The sequence below is a fragment of the Hirundo rustica genome, chromosome 6, assembly GCF_015227805.2.
Source record: "Hirundo rustica isolate bHirRus1 chromosome 6, bHirRus1.pri.v3, whole genome shotgun sequence".
NCBI lineage: Eukaryota > Metazoa > Chordata > Aves > Passeriformes > Hirundinidae > Hirundo > Hirundo rustica.
The window spans coordinates 5,466,792-5,488,586 of record NC_053455.1 but is presented as its reverse complement, the minus strand read 5'-3'; the positions used below and the strand labels follow the sequence as shown (position 1 = coordinate 5,488,586).

The following is a 21,795-nucleotide window of genomic DNA, read 5'->3' as shown; positions in this document are numbered from 1 at the left end:
ATCTTCTATTGATCCTGCAGATAGAGCTGGAGTGGGGTTAGGTCCAAGCACTAATCCAATCGTATAACAGACATCCCCATATGGTTAGTCCCCAGCTTTGCCTTAAGCCAATCAATAACCACTTTGACAAAAATATATTTGGAATTTTTTTTTCCCACCCTGTGGAAAGGTTGGGCTCTGAATGCTCCATCTACCAAGTGTTCTGGACTTCTCAGTCTCTTCAGTGTCCACTCTGAAACTGAGCTTGCAGTGACTGGTGGATAACCAAGGAAATGGTCTCATTTCTGGGATTAATGCAGAGCCAAGGACAGAATTAACTTGAGCCACATGTCTTGTTTCTAAAAGACTTTAAAGGAGACTGATCACCCTGTAAATCAGTTGGGCTTTCTTTTTAATATAAAAATGCCCTTGAAGAAACAATGTCAATTGGAGCTGTAGAACTTGGGATGTGTGAGGCTCACCTGGGGGCTTTTCCTGACTACTCAGGGTTTGGACAATACAAGAACACAGAGAGGGTCTGTAGTAGGCAGCTGGTAAGACCTTGGTTTATTCCATTTATTGATGTTTTCACAGAAATGTTCATCTGAGGTGCTGAAAGCTGTGAAGAGACACCATAAATGTCAACTTTTCATGTGGCTCTACTTCAGCTCCTCCCTGAGTCTGGCTGTTTGAGGGCTGACTCCTGTGTTTGGTCTTTTGGTCACAGAAATACCAGTTCCTCTGTGTCCAGAACCTGTATTTCCAATCCTCTTGTGCAGGAATTCATGCTGCAATTGCAGAAGGACTCTGCCAGGTCAGGAGCGGTAGTGAAGGATGATGACTGAAGACCAAATGGCCCCTGAAGGTTCAGATTAATCCAGTGAATAATTCTCTGATACCAAAACTTCAATATTCAGAATGAACTGAATGGCCTTTGGCCAGATGGGAGCTGAAACAAAAGGACAACGCATGGACAGTTAGAGGTGCTTTTCCCCAGCAGGTCTTTAAATCAGAGAATCTAAACCCCAGCAGGTACCAAGCACTCGAGATGTCAGAAAGTGGTTTGTAAGCCAGAATATTGCAAAGTAAGAACTCAGCAAAAATAACCTGCCTAAAAGATGACAAAAATCCAGCTTCTGGGCCAAGTCTTTCCAGATCTTTGTCCAGCTGGAGGATGAGACTCTTTGGGTGTATGTTCTCCAGTGGGTCCCTGCAATCCTCATTGCACTGTCGTGCATCTTTTTACTTTTGCTTTTAATGAGAGCTGCTTTGGGATTGGTCTTGACAGCAATTTGAAGTGGGTTTTTGTTCAGAAATGTCACAGGAAGTATTTTAATGGAGAGATGCCAAAGGTATTAAAAGCTATGAAGTCCCACATTACAATGGAGAGAAATTCTCATGTATATTCCAGTGCAATCTTTGAAATACAAAAGCAGAGACAAAACATCTCTGGTGTTTCTTTCCTCCCTTGCATTCCATCTTTCACCACCCTATTCCCTTTGCAGGTTGGCGAGTGGCTGTTGCTAAATATATGCATAATAGTGAAAACCACTACATAATACAATGCATTGTAAAAAGGTCCTGCCAGGCTTCTAGGTCAAGGGAAGGAATATCTCTTTTTTCCATAGTTAGCTTATCTGCCCATTTGTCTCCTTTTGCTTTATGAAGGAGCTGATGGGGAAGATCTCCTCCAGTTGATGGAGCTATTCAGAAAAAAGAATTGACATTTTGAATCAAGATTCAGGCTGCCTCCAAGCATGTCCCTGGTGTTATTAAACAATATTAAAATATAATGAAATTCATATTTACTCTGAAAACAGAAGGCACACAGGTGTTTGATTTCAGAAAACCCAGGTAATTGACTTAGAAATGAAACCTGTGACAGATGGCTGCGGAACGGATGATTTAGGTAGAACATGAAAAAAGTAATGCTTAAACCTTTGGGAAGAAGAGACAAGAGCCAACAGTAAGCAGAAGCACAGATGTTTGCTCTCTTATTCTATAGAGAAGTGCAAGAAACTTGGGGGGAAAGGCATGGAAAGGGATCCCCACCTCAGCAAAATCCACCGCTGGGATGACGAACAGTGCGGTGACAGATTCAGGCTCAGAGGGGCTCCCAGCACAGCGCATGTGCCAGTCCCCACATGCCAGTGTCGTGTCCCTGCCTGCCCTTCTGACACTGATGGTGATTTTAACAACCCCAGTATGTTAATTTGCACCTTCAGGGTGTTTAACACCTTTATTGTGCGGCAGCAAGGATTTGGGTAACATTGAGGAGGATACTTCACCCCACTCTGTGGGTAAAACTTTAAAGTTGTAGCCCTAAACCAAAGGCACATGTCTGCCTGATTTATGCACAGATTCCTCCTTTGCCCCAAGCCTGTCATCAGTTTAACCCTGACTTTGTTATAAATCACCCACTGCTCGAGAGCTTTCTGGAGATCAGCAGAGGCAACAACTCAACTCGCATGAAGGTCCTTCCACATGTGGATGTTTCAAAAGAAGATGGTGATAAGCATCCTCAAACACCAGACCTGTCAATAATGGTGGAAAAAAGTCTTCTCAGAGTTTTTTAGACCTGCAGGTTAAGCGTTTTTGTCTTACTTGCTGATTTCACCCGATCTCACCTAGTCCTGACACGGACTCTGCTGCCATGGAAATTGTCACAGACCGAACTCTGTCCCACTCCCATGACCCTGTGGATGGAGCACCCGAGCAATGTCTCTTTCAGGGTGACTCCTCCATCCCTGGTCCTCAGAGCTGCTCTTTGTAAGCTGATTCCTGAGCTGTGAACCGATCCTGCTGCACAGCCAGGTAGGAATTTCCCATGTGGGCTCCAGTTCCCAGGTGACCCTGTCAGGGTGTGGCACTGCTTCTCCTGTACCACTCACGGGCGTGTGCCCACAGAGGAGAATGCCAGGGCACAAAGCCAGGCAGGTGAAGAAGCAGTTTGTGAGCAGTTTGTCACCCTTTAAAGTGTCAGTGATGAGATGGCCCCGCTGCTGCTGCCAGGAGCTGGAGCATCACGAGGGCTGGGAAAGAAGCATTTAGGTGAATATCCAAAGTCTGCAAGAGCCTGTACATGTCCCACACAATTCCCCACAGCTTGCCACAGCCAATATTTGTATAATTCATATCCAGGCTGGGTAATTCCACAGTGATGACCACAATCAGGGTTAGTGCAACTTGGAGATGCTTCCTGGCCTCCCACCTGACATCATCCCTGAGACCTGAGCCCTGCAGCAGCAGGAGAAGGGTTAGGGAATTGTTGCCGTGCCCATGAGATCTCTGGGGCTGAGGCAGGTGAGTCCCAGAGCAGCAGCAGTTTGTGTGCAAGCAGAGTGGATCCTGCAGGCTGCTGCTCCAGAGTGAGAACCTGTTTGATTTCTCCTGCTGAAATCCCCCTGTAAAAGCTTTGCTGACTCTGTGCTCTCAGCAGGAGTACTCACTGCTCCCACCAACACCCACTCAGCTGTACTCCTCTGCCTGCTGCCTGACAGGACATCCCAAGGTGGTGGAGCACTGCAGGAAGCTCCATGTCCTTCAGAGGCTGGATAAGAAATGTCATTGAACTAAAGAAAACATCATCATTGCTACAATCTTCACAAGAGAGATGACTCCATCAGTTCCGGGCCCTGCCCTGCCTTCCCCGCCTCCCAGGTGCAGTTTAAAAAGCCTCCACCAATACACTTATCCTCAAAGCTTCCAGGGGCAAAACTTTCCTCTGCAGCCCTCATTGTACCTCTCAGGCTCACATTCACAAGTGCAGGATTCAATGTATAATCAACACTCACTCAGCACAAAGATTATTCTTGACACCGGAGAAGTTAATGTTTGAAGGAACAGAAGAAAATGTAATTGAGATTTCCCCAGAGCAGAAAGGAGTGGAGGAATCTGCCACTGCACATCATGCATCTCACTAACAGATCCATATTCATTGTGCTTAAATGTGTTCTGGTAGCTCTTAAGTATTCCTTGTAGTTCCTAACAATTATATCTGATCTCTTTGTTAGGGACAGAAAATGTAGGCTTAATAGGATGTCAACAGACAAGGAGTATAAAGTAATTGCCCATTGCGCTATAAATGTGCTATAATCATTTGCCAGAGGGAGAAAAAGTCTAATTGAATGAAAACTCTTGATGGTTTCATTATGCTTCTGTTAAAAAGCAGTCAGGCCTCCTGATTCAAATACAAGGCTTGACTCCTCTTTCATTTACATCTGTAAAAAAACTGGGGGCCACCACAATGTCACTGATGCATTTGCAGCGACACAGAGCTGGAGTAAGAGAGGTCAGAGTGAGTCCTGAGCATTTCTGAGTCAAGATGGAATGAAAACATTTACCATCCATGTGGCAGAGAAGAAAAATTCAATACAAATGTCAGCAAAGCTGAATAGAATGCCTGAGCTGTTCCCAGAAATGACAGGAATCAAAATCTCCATGTGTGGAGAAAGCAAAGGAACCTTTCAAACTGCATTCATAAAAATCCACGCTTATTAGTTATTAAATAAAACTTCCTTTTCTCCATCCTCCCTGACACCCAGTCAGAACAGAGCTGCTGAAATCCTCTCCTGTCTTTGCCAAGATCAGCCCAGCCTTTTACAACCACTCACCAACTCCCCCTTTCTGCGCCGCATCTCGTTCGAGCTCCTTGTCCTTGCCTCTGTGCCCTGCATAATTCCAGCTCTCCCCCGCATTTTGCATGCCCTATGTATCAACTCCTCTGCACTTTCCCCTCCTGCCACCACTCACAGCCCTCCCCAGGTGCTTCACAAAGTCGTCCCCTCGCTGACTCCCAACAGTTTTTGGAGACCCTTTTCTTCCATGACCTTAAATAAACACAACCCTTGGTACGTTCATGCACTCACCTCACGATGACAGGGACTGCTGCTGCTCCTCCTCTGCATCAGCCTCTCCAAATGTGGATCTTCAGAGCTGGTGTGTCTGCCCCTGCCTCCCCAGCCCATCCACCTCAGTGCCTGCCATGGAGTCATGTTTGACCTCTGCGGGGTGGGAAGGGTGAGGTGCAGAGAGGTCCCACCTTCCCTGTGAGGAAAAACGTAGATTTTGGTGTCTCTGAATCCAGCTGTGGCTCCTGCAGCAGGGCATGGTGGGTGAGAGGTGATCAGGCCAGGAAAGCGTGAGGAGTAGCCATGATTGAGGAACTAGGAAGAAATCCTTCGCTGGGAGGGTGTGAGGCCCTGGCACAGCCTGCCCAGAGAAGCTGTGGCTGCCCCTCGATCCCTGGGAGCGTTCAAAGCCAGGCTGAAGGAGGCTCTGAGCAATGTGGGCTACTGGAACCTCTGCCCATGGAAAGGAGGTGGAATTAGATGGTCTTTGGGGTCTCTTCCAACCCATACCACTGTGATTCCATGATTCTCTGTCCTTGGGTCAGCCTGGAACAATTGCTGGTCCCCTGCCCACAGTAGAAAGCCCTTGATGCCTCATCAGCTGCCCACAGACCTCCATGGGACAGGATTTATGCCTGGGGAGTCCTGGACACAGGAGAATTTTGGGATGTGGCTCATAAGGTCAAGGATACCCCTAACCTAAGCTGTCTTAGCAAAACCACTTTCAGCTTGTTTTCATTGATAAATCTATTTTTTTTTTCCCCCAGCAGGAACAAGCACTGATATTTCATGCCTTTTAAAGGCTGACTTTTCTTAATTGCCCTTGATGGATCTCTGAAGCACCACAAACGAGTCCCTGAGGATCTGCAGGACACTGGTGGGAGGGTATTTACCACTCACCACCCCCTGGCTGCCTCTGACTCGGCAAATGATTGAAGCTGCCTAAGCAGAGGTGTTTGTGTGAGCTGAGGGTGTGCTCTGGAGGCAGCAGGAGGAGAGATCTCCCCTGCACGGGGATTTTAAATTGTTGGGAATCCACACAGCTGCTCCTCATGCTCCCTTGCACAGGTGCAAGATACTTATACAAGCTATAAGACAACAAAACCCTCCCACTGGCCACTATATTGGTTGCAGAGATGGTGCTCTAACTAGAATCATCATCCAAAACCAGAGAGAAAGAAAATATCTACACGCACTTAGCAGCAAATCCTTCTGGCCCTCAGGCTCCCCAGGCTGAGTACCTGCCTACCCAGACTCTGTTGCACACCAAGCCTTTTGCAGACTGAGAATGCAGCAAAGTTCTGCTTCCCTTCTCCCCTCTCTCAGTCTGGCACTCTTCTAGATCTGGTCTGAACTTGTGTCATTACCAGCACCTTTTTCAAAGCTCACGTTCAGGGCTCAGCACAATAAACACCTGAGTTGGTTATGTAAAACCTCAGCAGTGTAGCTGATGTTTGGCCATGCCTGACCCTTCTCTATAATTTTTTGAAGGATAAAAGCTCTCCTTTTCATTGGGTTTGTTTTTGAGGGAACCACACTGTGCTTGGCCCAGGCTCTGGACCTCACTGGCTGTTTTCAATCACGTCTGAAATGTTGATTTCTTTGCAGTTCTCCCGAGAAGAGAGGCAGGTGAGTCCCTGGCTGAGGGAAGGGCAGGAAGGGTGCAGCTGTTTCCCCATCTCCAGATGTGAACATTTGGCCAAGCAGCTCCTCAGCTGAGCTGAGGCAGGAGAGGCAGAAATCTGGAGACAAAGAACACACCCCCACTGCAACAGAGACATCGCTACCTGGCGTTACAGCATTGCTTCATTACCCCTTGCTGCATTTTGATCTGCATCTAATTGGCTTGTGCATTTGCATCAACAAACCATTGCATAATCCTTGGGTTGTGAATCACAGAATAATTTAGCTTGGAAAAGCCCTGCAAGATCATCAAGTCCAGCTGTTACCCCAAGCATTGCCAAGGCCACCACTAAACACACATCCCCAGGTGCCACATCCACACATCTTTTAAACACTTCCAGAGGTGGTGACTCTATCTCTTCCCTGGCAGCCTGTTCTAGTGCTTGACAACCCCTTTGGTGAAGAAATTTTCCCAAATATCCAATCCAAACCTCCCCTGGCACAACTTGAGGCTGTTTCCTCTTGTCATTGTTACTTGGAAGAAGGGATGTCCTTTCTGGGAGCTGTGGAGAGCCATTGGCTGCACATCCCAGTTTGTGCTGGCTTGAAGGCAAAACCAGCAAGAGACCCCAAGTCAGAAAAAAACCCCAATTTAATAGGAGAGAAAAAAAGTAAAATAAAATAAAACACATGCAATGGTACAAAAGATCACTGACAGAGTCAGAATACAACCTGAAACTGTGGTGGTAGCAGTCCAGATGAAGTGGTCTTGTTGAAGCAGTGTTCTTGCAGAAAGGTCTGGTAGCTCTTGTCCTCTGGGAATCCAGTGGGTAAGGCTGCCTGTGCTGTCCCAAGGCCCAGATTATATCCAGGTGGGAATGCTTGGCTCCTCCCCCTGGGCGGAGCATCTCACAATGGGCTGCTATCATTTTATCAGTCATACAATGGGTCCTTGATTGCCCATTAAACAGAGATAGCTCCCGGAGGGAGTTGTCTATGAGTCATGCAGGAAGGCATTGATGGGCCATTAACAGAAGATAGTCTGGAGGGAGGGGGCAAGGGAAACACTGCCCAACCTAGCTTCAACAGCTCATGTAGATGGCGATAGAATACATACTTCGGGCACATCTTACATTGTAACCCAGGACACAGTTACAGATCCTTGCACACAGCACTGGGATTATTATCCCTGTCTCTGCTGTTTTATATAAATATAGATACTCTCTGTTCAGGAAACCCCAGCAGAAGAAACGTGGCTAAAATGCTGCACTATGAGCAGCTCTGTGTGCTGACTGCTTTGTTTCATACTATTGGAGTGAAAAATAAATAGAATGACATGATAAACAAAACCTGGTGTGAAAGCTAAACAAGGATCACTAAACCCATGTTGGTTAAAGATTAGATATGGCTGTTGCTTTTAACCAACCTCATTCTAAAATATCAGGAAGATTTTATCACTTTTGGCTTGGATCTAAAACTCGGTAGTTTTAGCATTTTCTTTTGGTTTAATACAGCCAAACAAAGGATATAAAAGTGCTATCAGGAATTAGAAGTAATTCTGCTGAAATCTTTAGACAAAATTTTCAGCTAGAACGTGCTAAAAGAGATTTATATATATTTCTTCAGAAAATCTGACTTTTAGTGAGGATTGAACCATTATCTTTCCCGGTCTTGCAAATCCCTTTCAAACATAGTTACATTCTGACTTCAAAAACATCAGTATTTTAAATGTTTCACCTGATGTCTTGGAATTTCAGTTCTGAGAGTAAAGAAACCACAACTCTGTTTTGGAGAGTTATCAAAGCATAGATTTAGGAGACTAATTTTAGACACCCAGCCTTGAAGTTTTGACCAATGGGATTACATTGGTAGAAACAAAAGCAAAGCCCCAAATCTGGGGGAAACAACAAAGCAGAAAGATCTTCTGAAGGAAGGGCCATCCACCTCCTACAAGAGCTGCCAAGGATTACTGTAAAGCAATAATTAATGACCATTGCTGCTGGGTCTCTAACTGATGCAGGGGGAATATTGATATAATCCTATTAGTGTGTTGCTCTCATTAATGTACTTATGTCAATTAGCTGAGCATTTTAGCAGAAAGGTGAATTTATGATTTTTTTTTTTCCTCCATCCAACATAGATTTCCACTGCAAAAATCAATTTTGAACAACCACCAAAGATCAAGGTCCATTAATGAATCTTATCTGACACTAATGTTGCCTAATTACATTAAAATGTCACAACTAATTTAATGGCAGCAGAGCTCCCTACTCCATAAACAAACACAAGTTTGGTTACATTTCTAAAGAATTTCATGTTTGATCAGGAAAATAATGAATGGAAATTCCAGTTTTGATAATTTTCTGCATTTCTGTCATTCTTGAGTGTTTTGAAATAAAGAACAAGAAAAACCTGGGCTCAACAGAACATTCCAGGCCCTGAGGAGACCTTAGAACTCCTTCCAGTACCTTAAAAGGCTCCAAGAGAGCTGGAGAGGGACTCAGCAAGGGTGTGGAGTGATGGGCCAAGGGAAAATGGCTTTAACCTGACAAATGGCAGGTTTAGATTAAATATTAGGATTTTTTTTTCTCCCTGTAGGGTGGTGAGGTTCTGGCACAGGTGGCTCAGAGAAATTGTGGCTGCCCCATGCCTGGAAGTGCTCAAGCCCCATCTGGGTGGGTCCTTGAGCAACCTGGTTGCTCAAAAAGAGGGACCAGAGCCTGCAGAGAAGACACAGTGAGAGTTTTCATCACTCCCACAGACTTGAGCCTTGAAAATGAGTTAAAATAAGACACTGAACCAACAGCTCTTCACATGACTGAGAACTGGGGCAGGGAGGGGAGATCTTAACCTAATTCCCACTGGGTTTTTTTCCCTTCAACAAAACAAAACAGCAGACTCTTTCACAGTTGCCAGAGCTGGAGCCTCAGTGAGAGATTATGAGGGATGCAGCCAGTGACTAAGTTTGGATACAAAAGCATTTCTGATTGGTTTCCCACAAGATGAAACTCTGTTATAAAACCTGCTGCTCATTTTCCATTGAAAGAGTAATTTGGGAAACTGTCTCTCTTTGTGCTCTAACTAGGCAGCAGATGGCTCCAGATACGTTTTACTTGGTCCTATTGATGTCACTGCAGGATTTAACTTTATTTCTCAGCAGAGCAGATTAAAATATGTGGGGTGCTTTCTAGGCCCCTGGAATGACAGGAACCTGCCCTGAAGAAGCTCCAGCATCAGTCCCTCACCACGAGCACCTCTTGTCCTTGTGTCAGCCCAGAGACATCCCCATCCACCCCACAGTCTCCAGCGGCAGTTTTTGAGTCCAGGGAATGGTGTTGGCAAACCCAGGGCAAAATGCAGACAGCAAACAGTCAAAGAGGAAATAAGAGACCTTGAGGGAAAGAGGTGCAATGTGGAGGGGTTTTCTTTTAAAAGCCCATCCCCAATGTGCTCTTAATGAATAATTAATTGCTGTTATTTCTGAGCTCGGATCCATTTTCTCACAAATGCACTTTTAACTCCAGTGATAAAAAAGGGATGCTTTCTTGTTGATTCTTCTTCAATGCAGCCTTGAAGCATGAAACCAAATTGACTGCTAAATTTAGACAAGAATACAGTCTGGCCGAGTCATCTCAGAGTCCATAAATTTATTAATAAGTGGGATCAAGACGAGTCAGGAAACAATCCCTGAGATGCAGACCTGCTTCTCCTTTTACTGGGTCAAGGATAGTTGTGGGTATGAAACACATAATGTGCTCTCCAATTTACATGTTGAAGTCTGGATTTATTCTCTTAACTGTAAAAAATACTTCACTGAGAAAGAAAAACTTCCCCTGCTGAGGGGCTGCTTGCTCCAGACCTGTGACTCCAGACTTCTCCTTCTACCCTTAGGATTCCTGCCTTTTCCAGCAGAGAGAGGGTATAAGTAGTATTTCTATGTTCTTATCTCTCTATTTTATCTTTTATAAGTCGTATTTCCTTTGTGTTCCCTGGCAAAGGAGTCTGTGGGAGGGTTTTGAATCCCACACTGACACCTGCATTTTTGTGCAAAGCAGGTGCGGTGGCTGATGCTCAGTCACCTTCCTCACGCAATTCCTAACTTTTTTTCTCTCAGGTATGGTATGAATGTCTCTCACACATTTTTCCAGGTTAGAAAACAAGCCCACAGCAAGAACAAGTGATCTGTCTCCAGTGCCGCACAAAGAAGGGTTCAGCCAGTTAAAGACCCATTGTGTGACAAAGGTGGGAAAAGAAAGAGGTGGGACATGAATGGGGAATCCACTCGCCTCACTGGAGAAAGGAACTGAATCTCATCTTCCCAGGGAGGAGAACAGACAAGCAGGCATCACCTCAGAGTAGTTAATGCCATAATTTGTCCTCCTGCTCTTCTTCATCTCCTTGCACTTCACAGGCAAGGCACGACAAGAACCTCCCTGAAGAAGCCTGGAAGTTTCTCCAGGCACTGCACACGAGACCTGGCCTTGAGAGACATCTCCCATTTCTCTCACGATCTCCCTGCCCATACAATGAACTTCTGCAGTGGCAACACGGCTTCAGCCAGTGGGCTCATAGATTTTATCAGTTTTATGTGTTATACCTGGGAAAAAATCTTTGGGCAGACCTTGTGTCCAGGGACTGGTCAGTGTTGTGAGAGGGACCGGGCATCCTTTTGGAGCTGCCCCTCTCTGCCACCTTTCTCTTCCACCATCTCCTTTCATCTTCCCTACTCCTCTCCCATTCAGGCCTGGGGATTGGTGCCTGGAGAGGGCTCTGCTTTGCAGAGACAGACTGTGCCAACAGCTGCAGCTGCAACCAGGGCTGCATTAAAAACTGAAAAAGCTGAGAGGGACCTGGAAGCTGAGGATGTGAGGAGGAAAGGCATCAGGTGACAATGGGGGTGGCTTGTGCCTTGTCCTGCTGGAGAGCCTGTTTTCCTGCAGTGATGAACTTCTTCAGGAGCTGGTGAAGGCAAGCATGCATGGAGGCTGCAGTGGCTTTCTCTGGGGTTAGAACTCACACTCAGGAAAATTACAGCCTTTCAGTTACTTAGCAGGAACTTCCCTCTTCTTTGCCAGAGCACTTGTGTGTCCATCACCCTGAGAGTCAGGGAGAGAAAGGCAAGAACTTTGTGCTCAGAGCATGAGCCTGAGGCTGGGGTGGTGCCATGAGGTTGACCCTTGTCAGTAACAGAACGTAATTTAATCACCAGGTTTTCAATATTGATCTATGATTGTGAATATTTCAGCTCAGACTCCACCACAATTATGGGTGAAAGTCGCTCCACTCACGTCCCCAGGCTGCAAACTTGAAGTCCAAGCTCGTGGAATCATAGAATTGTAGAATGGTTTGGTTGGAAGGGGCCTGAGAGATCATCCAGTTCCAACAGGAGGGTTAGAAATAGATGATCTGGAGGGATCATTTGGGTGGATGGTTGGATCTAGATGATCCCTGCCAGATGATCTCTGCACTATCCCAGGCTGCTCCAAGCCTCATCCGACCTGGCCTTGGACACCCCCAGGGATGGGGCAGCCACAGCTTCTCCGGGCAACCTGTGCCAGGGCCTCCCCACCCTCACAGTCAAGAATTTCTTCCTAATACCCAATCTAACCCTGCTCTCTGTCAGCTCAAAGCCATTTTCCCTTGTCCTATCTCTCCATGCCCTTGTGGAAACACCTTCCTCATGGACATTAATCAGGTAGTGCTCATTAATCCACCCGCTCCTGTGACCAAGGCTGCCCTCAGAGGACCCTCTTCAGAGAAGCTGATAGAGACTGATGTAATTTACAGTTCCTGGTGGCAGTAAAACCTTTTGCACTGGTGAGGAACGAGCTCCTGCTTAGAAGCGGCTACTTAACAGCCTTTGGGGTTTTTTTCCTTCCTTTTCCTTTAAATTGCTCGAGTCGAGCACCGCACTGAGCAAAGAGGGGACAGTCCCCCAGAAGCAACAACTGCCACCTAATTTCACCAGCAGCACTTCTCCCATCTGCCTGGCCATTCTTCTTAAATTGCTGTCTAATTTTCAGTATAAAGAGTGTCTAAGGTACACACTTCCCATGATCGCAGCTTTATTACAAACCTGGTGGAGAAAAAAAGAGCTTTTGTTGGTTTAATTCCTTGGAACTTCTGAATTGAGCTTCCCCAAAACACATGCACGGAAAATGAAGAAAAAAAGTGCTGTTTGAAAGAGTGCAAGGAATAGCAGTGGAACACGTTTCCTTGTAATTTTTTTAAATAAAAAACCCAAGCAAATCACATATCTGCAATCAGAACATTCATCAAACACCCTGCATTTTGAATTAGCTCTTGGAATAAAAACTAGAATTAAAATAAATGTATTTCTAGAGTGACTGATGGGTGTAAACTGGGGGTGTAATTCTCAAACACAGATCCATGCTCGGAACAACACAGACCTTCACAAATACAACTAATGGCCGATCAGCAGGTGAAAAATAAGAGCAAAAATTGGAGTAAAAAAAATAAAAAAGCAGGGTAACCACTTGCTGTTTCGTTGACTTCTGCCACTACAAATCTAGGCCAGATGCAGCCCTGGGTTTCCAGTCATTGAAGAAAGAACCTCGTATAAAGAAAATCTATTTTGCGAAATACACAAGTGAAAGAGCTTGGAAGGTCACCAAACCGAAACAGTTAAAAGCAATCACGTTTCAATTAAGATGAATTGAAACAAACAGGCTTTAGAGAGGACGGTAAACACAGCAATGTTTGACTGAGCATTAAGACGAACAAAGAGCATACATCTCCTGAAATGCCTTTTAAGAGCCATCTCATCCCAGCCCCGCCACGAGACGCTGCGCCTCCCAAACCGCCCAACTTCTCCCCGCCAAGCAAAGCACAAAAATGTAATAGTTTTCATCCTCCCCATGCGAGATTAAACAACGTCGAGAAAACCACGCAAAGCAAAAGGGAGAGAAATGGCTGCACGGTATTAAGAGAGTTAATTATAGATGCAGATTAAAAGGCAAGACTGAGTGGTGGAAGAAAAGGGAAGAGTAACCTCCGGCACAGAGATAGTGACATGCAGCAGTTGTCAGTCACCTAGCAACAAGTTTCCTATCCCTGCTGTGCTCTTTAATTCAGCAAATCTGCTCAGGATGTTGGGCTGTTCTCCTGACAAAACGCATTATGTAGCAGACTAAAGGATACAAAAATCCACTGTACACAACACTCTGCTCCCTATTGACCACTGATCCTTTCTCTCAACCCACAAAAGAGCCTTGCATAATGCTCTGAAAAGAGAAAAGTCTCAACAGAGAAAACATTTGCTTGTAATTGAGATTGACTACATAACGAAAATGATGTTCTTTTTTAAATTCAGCTTGTTGAGGCCATGCTTTTTGTCTCCTGGCTCTCAAAACCCATCCCTGCTGGGAAAAGGGGCAAACATTGTACAAACTCAAACCTGTGTGTTTTTTCCCTTCTTTTCACTGGGAGCACACACGCGCACGCATGCACGCACACGCATTTTGTGGCTAAATGGGCACGACGGGCTCCTGAAGACTTAAACAAGTTTGGAAAATAAAAAAATAAAATTAAAAAAAAAAGGGGGACAAATAAGAAAATCGTGGAGTGTTTCTGTGTTGAAAGGAAGCTGCCTTACTTCTGAATGGAAGCTGAGGTGTGGAGGGCAGAATGTATTTTGTAATTGTTCTGGCTAACTAAGGAGTAGCACTGCCTGAGAAAATGGGTTGTTTTAGTCCCAAATCCATGCAGTAAGTTATCAGCAAACTCAAGTATCACAGAATCACAGAACGACCTGGGTTTGAAGGGATCTTAGGGATCGTTTCTTTCCAAGCCTCCTGCCAAGGGCAAGGATGTCACCCACTAGTTCAGGTTGCTCCAAGCCCCATCCAGGTCGGCCTGGATCTATCCCAGGGATGGGGCAGCCACAACTTCTCTGAGCAACCCTTGCCAGCACCTCACCACCATCGCAGGCAAGAATCTCTTCCTCATATCCAAGCTAAACCTACTCTGGCTCCCCGAATGCATTCCCAGACACACACATCCCTACCTCTGCATCCCAGTCAGGACCGTGCTCTGAGACATTAATTATCTAAATACGAAGAATAAAAAAGGGACTGAGTTTAAAAGACCTGAATTTTGACACAATGAACTCTACAGTGGCCCACGGCAGAGGTTTGGGTGAGCGCTCCTCACAGAGTGGCTGCTCCAGCAGGAGAGCTGAGGGAGCAGCAATGCCTTCCAAGACTAATTGTTAGATCTCATCTGGAGTCCAGAAGGAAGCAGAATGGGAGAAAGTAATGGCAGGGAAACCAAAGCTCCATGCAGCTCACACAGAAGCCCACAGCAAACTCAGCAGAGGAAAACAAGCCCCTGAAGAGGGGTCTGAGTCCCATTGGTACACCCAGCTCTTGGGGGTGGAGGTGAGTGCAGTTTGCTCACACAGCCAAGGATCATCATCCTGACAGCTCCACAAGTGCAGAAAATGGTAATAACTCCTGTCAAGCTTTTCTGCTGCCATCAACCAGCTGAGTCTGCAACTGTGCAACTCCAGATGAACCAGTGGTAATGCCCAAAATCATCTGGAGCTCTTCCACCAGAGCAGGTTGCTCTGAGCCACATCCAACCTGGCTTTGGACACTTCCAGGGATGGGGCATCCATAGCTTCTCTGAGGAGCCTGTGCCAGTGTTTTACCATCCTCATTGCAAAAACTTCTTCCTTATATTCAAACTCACTTGACCCTCTTTTAGTTTAGAACCATCACCACTTATAGTTTTGTCCCCATCCTGTGGTTCACAGTATCAACAAAAAGAGAGGGGGCTGTGCACCAGGAAGTGCAACAGAGCAATTTCTCCTCCAAAAAGCTGCACAAAAGATGGAAAAAACCCACCTTCATGCCCCAACTGAGAGAAAATGGAAAGGTGATTGTATGATTTATGGCATGAAGCTCACAGAACAGCATCACCTGGAGATTGTAGCAGGTCAGGGTAAGGCTGGTGGGTGAAAAACTTCATCCCAGGAAAACAAACCCACCTGGATTTTGCTCAAGCCCAGCAGTTTCCACACTCAGCTCTCCTAGAAAGGGAAGGGACGAAGGGCAAAGCCAATCATTTACCCAGCGTGTATTTCCAGGGGTGGTAAAACACATTCCCCACTCGCACCTACAACCCCCCAGATATAACACAGGATATAACAAAGCTAAAGGATTGGGAAGGGCTGACATGAATGTGTTATTCAGCCACAACCAAGAAAAAAAATAGACTTTTATTTTTAAAGTTCTCTCTCTTAAAAGGTTTTGTTCCTTTGGAAACAATCGAATTGTTTACAATTTTTTCCTCTCCTTATTAAACAAAACAAAAACTTATATTCAATCAGAAAATATAAATTTTACAAGAATGGATTTCAACTGATAAATATGAACTAAAGGAGGGTTAAATATGAACTTCAGGAGCTGCAAAATGTTTGGAAGGTAATGTGCAGCAGTAGGAAAAGAGGTTTTGGGAACCCCCTCAAGAGATGCTAAAAATAAAAACCTGAAATAGTAGAAGGTATAGAGGAATGCAGTAGGGGGGGAAATGTAAATAATTGTGATGCAGGGGAAATACATCTTGTTTTCTCCATAAACAATATAATGTTAGTTATTATAGAATTTAAGACTCTTCGTCACTCAGAGAGTGCTTCAGACAGATTTCATGGACACGACAAAGAAAATTCCCTGTGAGGGAGCTGGATCAATCATAGAATATGCAAGAGTCCAAACTACCGAAAAAAAAAAAAAAAAAGACAAACCCCCCAAAACTGAGCAGTAATTCCTAGCAATAAATAATTAAAAGAACACACACAAAAAAGTATTTCCATTCAGTGTCTGGGGCTTTTAAAATATTCCCTGCAGTGATATTTGTTGAAATCTACTTCAAAGAACAACCAATATAAATCTTGCCCTGGTTCAGCCCTGGGTAGCCCGAGCACACAGGCTGCAAAGGGGATCTTGTCTCCTGAAAGCAGAATTTCTACTAAGCAGGATATGAATTTTCAGGTATACTTTTTAGAGAGGTTTTCTCTCAGAAAATCTAAAATTAAAGTGGACACCAAGGTCAACCCGGAATAGTTGGATCACGTCCTACCAAAAATAAGAATCGCGAGGGATTCTCCTGTTGATATTTTAAACTTTTGTTCATGCGAGTTTTAATCAATTAAAATGCATTATCTACCCTCTTAACTTTCTCAGAGAGGATTATCTGACATTTACTATTCACCAGTTTTGCTGAAAAGGTTAATAGTTCACGGGCTGGAGTTAGGGGTAAACAGAATTGATCATTCCTAATGCCTTGGCTGGAACGGAGGGGCTTTGTGTTGACAGGCTGGGAGATGTAATGAGCCTCTAGTACATTCTTAAGGCTTGTTTCATTTGCTCCGTGAATGGGGAAAGTAAAATTATTAGTCTATAGGTGTTTTCCACGGTTCTTTCATAAGCAGGCCTCCTGACACCAATTAAAGAGATTATGTCATCAACTGAAAAGAGAGCTATAACCTTGTATGTTAATGCCGTGATTACTTAAGACAGGGTCACTGGACCCAATAGAACAGGGAATGACCTTGGTGAAATTAACTTCGGAGCTCAATTCCTAATTAACTGTTTTCAATGAAAGAATGTGTGATTTCAGGCTATTGGTTAAAATAGTCACTTTTTTCTGTACAAGGACTTTGCCACCAGAAGTTAGTCTCCAGCAGCATTAATTAAAAAAACAAAAAAAAAAAACAAAAAAACCACCACAAACCCCAAAAGCCAGAAATAAGATTAGAAGATGGCAAACAGCATGCTCAGAGCTTTATGAAAGCAGATATTGTCCCCTGGATATTTTGCCGGAAAAACCTCATTCTTTTGAGGCTTCTTTGCCCACCGTGCAAAATTTACAATCCTCGGGAGGAAATGACACATTTGAACACGCATCCAGGGCAGGAGGGAAAAAAAAAGAAATTAAATATATATATATATTGAAAACACAACTCTACTAAAAAGTAGCTATGTGTAAAATATAAGCCTGTACTTGTAAGTATTTTATATTTACCATTTTTTACATGGAATTGCAGCATCTATAAAAATTTGGCCGGGGATGCTGTATTCTGTAGCATTGGAGGAATATGAAAAGAAGGCAGGGAAGGGTTTTAAGCAGCTGTCTCTCAGGTAAGGGTAGAAATGAGGCTCCAGAAGGATGGCAGATTTCCAGGGCAGCCCTGGACTTTGAGCTCTATTGGAGATGCTCACTCAGAGATGCACTCTCAGTCCTGGTGAAGGCACTGGCAGGGGCTGTGCTTGAAACCTTTTTTTTGGCACTGAACCTATCTTGGATCTCTGACCAGCAATGCTAAAGTCACACCTGTACCTGCTTAACTTTCCCAGGAATAAATACACACCTGAAAACATTTTTAACACTAATATCCAGCTGATCTGATGGTAAAAAAATAAAATAAGTTTAACCTGTCAGCCTTTTTCTACTTAAATAACTTTTTTAGGTGTGGTCCAAGTCATACTCAGGCTGGGATTACAAATCCTGAGGGTGTTGCTAATCCAACGCTGCAGCAAACAATAAATTCTTTTTCAAAATGGTGTCAAAGTTAATGGCAATTTCTTCATGTGTAGGAAGACTTCAGACCTGAGCTCCCCCTCTGAACAGGTTCCACTCCCAACAGGTTGGGTTTCACAAAATCCTTGAATGGTTTGTGTTGGAAGGGACTTTTTAAGGTCCAATCCCCATCCTCAGCTGTGGTTTACAGAGTTCAGTGTTATGTCTGAAGAGGGCAGAGGTTCCTTCCTCTGAAGGCTGTGGGCAAGGCAAGCAGAGTGGACCTCCAGGGTGTCACACTGTCCCCAAGCCAGGACAAGCCGTGGGGCTCTGGATCTGCTTCTGCTACAGAACTGGGAGATGGAGCTCACCCCCCTCTGGTGTCTGTGATGGGATGAACATCAGAGGAGGTCATGAAGGGGAAGCAGGAACCTCTCCCACCTGCCCACATCTTACTCTAAGGAAGCGATTACACAAAATGTCAGAGAAGGACGGAGCAGCTGACGCTCAGACACAGCAGAGGTACCTCTGTGCCACGGGCAGGACCCCAAAGGGAGCCTGCAGCGAGGCCAAGGATGAGCCAGCTTCCTGAAACTCCATCTCTGTTCACAATCCCCATCTGTGCCCACCACAGAGCGTGGCTGGTTGGCCCCTGGGCCAGCTGCTCCTCTCCTCACGTAGAGCGAAAATCCGCCTGGGCTTGGGCACAGACATCCACTGTTCACGGGAGCACTCTGAAACATCAGAGCGCAGAGAAAACTTTTCCCACGGTCCCCAGGTCATCCAGCAGCATGTTCCAGTGGGGATCCAGCTCCAGGGGCCAGCTAAAGGGACTGGCACTGGGAATAACACCGGTGTGATCTCTGATACCTGCCTGGAGATACGGCCTGTGGATGGGAAGGCATCAATTAAACATAAAGGTCTGCGAACCTGTGACCTTTACTGCAAGGACAAAACACTCAATTCTCTTCAAACCCAACCAAATGTGGGCAGCTGCTTTCTCTAAGAACCGAGAAAACAAAACCTCATATGGCTTCCTGGCTTTATTTTCTTTCCAGGGCTAAAACACCCCTCTTAGAGTATGGATGTAATCAAATAAACCCCAGGGTTGGATAGCACCACCCTCCCAGAGCTCACTTTGGATAACCACCTTTCACACCCCAGCCCCTGCCAAATAAATGGCAAAGGAGCAGTTGGTAAATTCGCTGAAAGGTGCAATTAAAAGCAAATAGGGACATTCTGCCTGCTGAAGGCAGTGTATTCTTTACTGCTTGTTTGTGGAGGAGAGAAAAGAAAAAGAAAGGAAAAGATTCCTCCCTTCCCTGTGGACCACCCATGGAACTTTTTTGTCCCCTAATTCTGACACCAGAAGAAAAAGAGGTACTTGTTGCTCACAGCTCCCATGCACACTCCTCCCTATACAGTAAGGCTTTGGGAAGTAAATTGCATTAATCTGTTCCCTGAGTAAAAACAGGTGTTGTAACACCTGCATTTTCTAAAGCTGGATTTCCCTAAGAATGTGAATTTTCAGAGGGTTGGAGCACATGGTTTATACAGAGGTGATGTTTAAGGCACTTGGGACTGCACTGAACAACTAAATTGGGAAGGTCCATAGCTTGTGCTATGAAATCCTGCAAATTATTGATGACCAGAGCTAAGCCTGGACAACGCCGAGCTGTCTGCAGGAATTCATCGTGGGTGTGATTTGCAGGGAGTGGCACTGGAGTCCCTGTGTGTGATTCCCATTTTGGCCCATGCTTTAGCCCCTGACAAAGATGTTCAGCACTTCACAGGATGCAGCTCCTTACACAAAACCCCTGAGCCCACGGGACTGAAGCCTGCAGGCTCCGTGCCACCATCTCCTTTGAGGAGCCAGCCCAGAGCGGATGGGATGGAGCAGCTTTTAGGGAATAAATATGATAGTTGTAAAGAACATGGCAGCAACAACACCACGGCTGGAAAGCCTCCTGGCACCGAGGATTTTCTAGGAGCAGCTTACAGGCTACAAGGGCTGAAGTGGAAGATCTGCTTACTCACATGAGTAAGGGCTACTAGCAGTAGGAAGGATTGCAAGATTAAGCTCTTAAGGAATGAAATGCTAATGGGTCTGACGCTGAAGTGGCTCTGCAGTTGCTCACACAGCTGAGGAGATGGCCTGTGACATAACACGCTCAGCCACGCAAGCTCCATGTGTCCATGTCCATGTCAGAACAGCAGCAACCTGCTAAGTGCACATCATCCCTCCCACCAGGGACACGGGGCTTGCCTCCTTGTAAAGAGCATGTTAAAATCCCGAGAATAGCCACTGCCTTGTGCCAGCGCTCGTCTGTACATTGAATCATGGCAGGGGGATGCATCTGGGGTGAGAGGCCCTTCCCTCAGCCCTCCCCCCACAACTTCTCTGGGTTTTTCTGTGCACTAAAGGGTCAGAGCCACAGGAAAGGGTTTGGGAAGCTCTGTTAAGGGCAGGAAGATGATTCCTGCAGTGGGGGCAGCAGGAAGTGGCAGAGCTTTCGCCTTCCAGGGACAAGTTCTGGTGCTGAGGGTGTGCAGCATACAGAACATAAAGAGGCAGACCACTGAACAAAGCTGAGTGCTAATTAAAACAACTTAGAGAGCTCATTCAAATACAAGTGGAACTGGGGCTCTCCTCATGGTTGAGAATATTCAGAAAGTATTTAAAATCTGTGTTGCCTCAAATGCAACAGTGAGCGGAAGTCCAGCTCTGTGTCCTCCTAAGTACCATGGCCATGTTTCATGCAGTGCTTCAAATTAATAATTAATGCCTAATTCTATTAGGTATATTACTACTACTACTTCTATTATTATTATTATTATGAATTATTATTAACCCTAATCAGATCCAGCCTTATCATACTCTCATGACCTGTAAACAAAATGCTATATGATTTAATTCCAACTCACTACAGTTTTTAGCCCAATCAAACCTTTTGCAGGTAACTGTTTGTTGCCAGCAAACACAGAGGGAAATGCTGCTTTTTTTTCCCCGCCACTGGATGCACTGAGTTTCCTGGCTGGAACGTGGCACTTCCATGGGATATTTGTTGTCCTGGACACACAGGCTAGAAACACACCACAAGGGAAATAGTTTAAATGCTGGTATCAATCAAAATAATTTAGTTCTAATGCCTTGGAGCACAAAAAAAAAAAAAAAAAAAAAAGCTGTGGAAGGCTCTAAATATCTCCTCCAGAAAGCAGATTTACCTTAAAGTGAATGTGGAATAAAATTTTTCCAAGGGGAAACGAGAGATGAGCAGCAGAAATGACTGACATCCGTTTCCTTCCATCTGTTGTGGGCTATTTTCAGACATGGATGACAATGCCTTCCCTTTCTTCCTCTGAAGTCCACTCCAGTAAATTCAGAATCACAGAACTGCAGAGTTGTTTTGGTTGATAAAGACCTCTAAGACCATCGAGCCCAGCCATTCACCTGGCATGGCCAAGGCCACCACTCACCCACGTCCCCAGGTGCCGCACCCACACAAGTTTTAAACCCCTCCAGGGATGGTGACTCCACCACTGCCGCGGGGCAGCCTGTGCCGGTGCTTGACAAACCCTTCAGTGCAAAAATTACTCCTAAAATCCAAAGTAAAACTATCCTGGCACAACTTGAGGCTGTTTTGTCCTGTTTGTTCCCTGGGAGCAGAGTCCAACCCCCACCTGGCTGCACCCTCCTGTCAGGGAGCTGTGGAGGGTGAGGAGGTTCCCCCTGAGCTCCCCCACATCCCTCATCCCTCCCGGTGCTCCAGACCCTTCCCCAGCTCCGTTCCCTTCTCTGGAC

At 45.4% G+C, this 21,795-nt stretch overlaps 1 long non-coding RNA gene across 1 annotated transcript; it reads right to left on the bottom strand.

Moving 5' to 3' along the window:
• Window positions 1-342: 342 nt before the first annotated feature.
• Window positions 343-7,306, bottom strand: LOC120754492 (uncharacterized). Its single transcript, XR_005701456.2, has 4 exons — window positions 7,185-7,306; window positions 4,848-5,025; window positions 2,032-2,513; window positions 343-928 (listed from the first exon to the last, which is right to left on the bottom strand). It is a non-coding gene; the product is annotated as an uncharacterized LOC120754492 (long non-coding RNA).
• Between the last annotated feature and the right edge of the window lie 14,489 nt (window positions 7,307-21,795).